The sequence below is a fragment of the Rhincodon typus genome, chromosome 39 (genome assembly GCF_021869965.1).
Source record: "Rhincodon typus isolate 14 chromosome 39, sRhiTyp1.1, whole genome shotgun sequence".
NCBI classification, from domain to species: Eukaryota; Metazoa; Chordata; class Chondrichthyes; order Orectolobiformes; family Rhincodontidae; genus Rhincodon; species Rhincodon typus.
This window is the reverse complement of record NC_063370.1, coordinates 7,200,954-7,203,334: the sequence shown is the minus strand read 5'-3', so window position 1 is coordinate 7,203,334 and position 2,381 is coordinate 7,200,954. Positions and strand designations below refer to the sequence as shown.

The 2,381-nt window shown below is 48.1% G+C and overlaps 1 protein-coding gene across 2 annotated transcripts in view; it reads left to right on the top strand.

Annotated features, from left to right (window-relative positions):
* The first annotated feature begins 580 nt into the window (after positions 1–580).
* Positions 581–2,381, top strand: part of LOC109925532 (zinc finger and BTB domain-containing protein 1-like) — a 10,342-nt gene continuing 8,541 nt past the window's right edge. Inside the window, exon 1 of one of the 2 annotated variants that reach the window (XR_007265765.1) lies at positions 581–698. The gene's annotated coding sequence lies outside the window, so the exon portion shown is untranslated. The remainder of the gene's footprint in view (positions 699–2,381) is intronic. The other variant, XM_048618122.1, reaches the window with a different exon arrangement.

Below are 2,381 nucleotides of genomic sequence, written 5' to 3'. Positions count from 1 at the left end.
TGGAGGAAGTGGTAGATGCAGGTACAGTTACAATATGTAAAAGACATTTGGACAGGTATATGAATAAGGAAGGTTTAGAGAGATATGGGCCAAATGGGACTAATTTAGTTTCAGAAACTTGGACAGCATGATGGAGTCGGATCGAAGGGTCTGCTTCCATGCTGTATGACTCTAAATTAGCTGCTAGGTTTCCTTTACAATATGGTGCATCATTGGCTGCCAAGAGCTTTGGCACATCTGCTGGTCATGGCACGAGCCCTTTTTGCTTAAAGATCACAGGGCTGTTTGTGGCATCTTGCAATGCACATCTCATCCATTTCCACATCCCCATCCCCTCCCCTTGCCCGAACCATGACCGACTTCACTCCCCCCCACCCCGCCTGACCGTTTCCCTAAATTCCAGCTGGTGGGCACACTACAAAAGTCAGTTCATTGCCTGCAAGGGGCTTTGTGGATCGTGACAGGCGCAACAGCAATGCAAGTGCATGCTTTCCCCATTCCCTCAATGTCTGGGAGTGGAGGAACTACAAAGCCACCAGCGAGGAAACTACATCTCCCGGCACCGCCCGGGTTTGCGCATGCCCTTAGATGCCGGGATGGGGGGGGCGGGGCTGAGAGACCGGAAGTGCCTGGAACGTTGGCCCGGGAGGCCTGTGTCAACTTGCAGAGTTTGTGTATCAATTTGCAAACGGAAGGAGGTGAGTTGCTCCATCTGCTGCACATACAAATAAGATTAAAAAGATATTTTGCAAAATAATCTCATTGCAGGCAAGTTGCGGAAGCTCCTGTTTTGGCTCGGTGGAGGCTGTCCCTGAAATCTACAAACAGAACCTTCACGATGGTGAATGGAAAAACAGCGTGGGCCACGGCGATGGCAGCGTGTGGATGGGCCGAATGTTCTCCCTGCAGCTCCCATGCCCCAGGGGAATGCCTTGGAGGGGGGTCTGTAAGGGCGAGACGACGTCTTATTGACACTGAGGGTGGGTGGCGGTATTTCTAATCGACCTGTTCAGGGATGTTGTGATAAAGGTAAAGTCTCCATAATCGCAGAGAGGATTTGTAAGGCTGCCCTCTCTGCAGAGAGAGGGAGAGGCGGCTGCCATACACCCTCTGGAGCTAGTGGGCCTCCTGGCTCAGAGGTAGGGACACTGATGGTTGTTTTGGAGCTGCTTTCTGAATCCCTGGCCTGGGGCAGAGGGGCACAGATCACTCCTTTGGCCCAGATTCTCCTCACTGGCCTTCAAATGGTGTCAGGAATTTGTTTTTTATTCATTCACATCATGAGAGTGTCACTTCCCAGGCTGGTATTATTGCCCATCCCTAATTGCCCAAAGGGCAGTCAAGAATCAACCACATTGCTGTAGGTCTGGGGACACATGTAGGCCCAGACTAAGTGAGGATGGCAGCCTAATGATGACCATGAGACCATTTGTCGATTGTCAGGAAAAATCCATCTGGTTCAGTAATGTCCTTTAGGGAAGGAAACTGCTATCCTTACCTGTTCTGACCTACAGGTGACTCCAGACCCACAGCAATGTGGTCGGCTCTTAACTATCACAAGGGCAGTTAGGGACCGGCAATAAATGCTTGCTTAGCCATTGATACCCAGATCTCGTGAATGAATTTTAAAAAAAACAGATTTTTAAAAAATTGAATGCAGATTCCAGCATCTGCCACGGCAGGATTTGAACCCAGGTCCTCAGAACATTACCTGGATTTCTGGACAAAGTCAAAAAGCACATGACTCCAGATTATATTTTACTTAAAAACGCAAGCTTTCGGAGCTCAGCTCCTTCCTCAGGCATAGCGTGAGAGAGAGGATATATGATACAATTAAAAAGCAGAAAGGTAACAACCCTAAAACTGGCCACCTCTTGTTGAAGCTTTAAACAGTTAGGAAGGAGGCTACTGATTAAAATGCAAAATCCAGATTTCCCTCAAGTCACTGTCCCGAGATAATTAAAGGTTTTATCAATGTATACGAGAGGTGACATCTCAGGTCAGACAATGCATTTTAGTTGTGAGGTCCTGCTTAGAATCTGTCTATGTTTTAGACTGGGGTCAGAATTTTCTGATCAAAACAGAATGTATCTACTCAACATCTTGGATGAAATATTTCCTGTTTGTGTGAAACAGAGAGAGTGCATGTGTGTGAAAGAGAGAGAGTGTATGTGAGGGAGTGTATATGTGTGAGAGGGAGTGTATGTGTGTGAGTGTGTCTGTGTGAAAAAGAGTGTATGTGAGAGAGAGGGTGTATGTGAGGGTGTGTGTGAGGGTGTGAGTGTGTATGTGTGAGGGTGTGAGTGTGTGTGGGGTGGGGGTGTGTGTGTGAGGGTGTGTGTGTGTGTGTGTGGGGTGGGGGTGTGTGTGTGAGGGTGTGA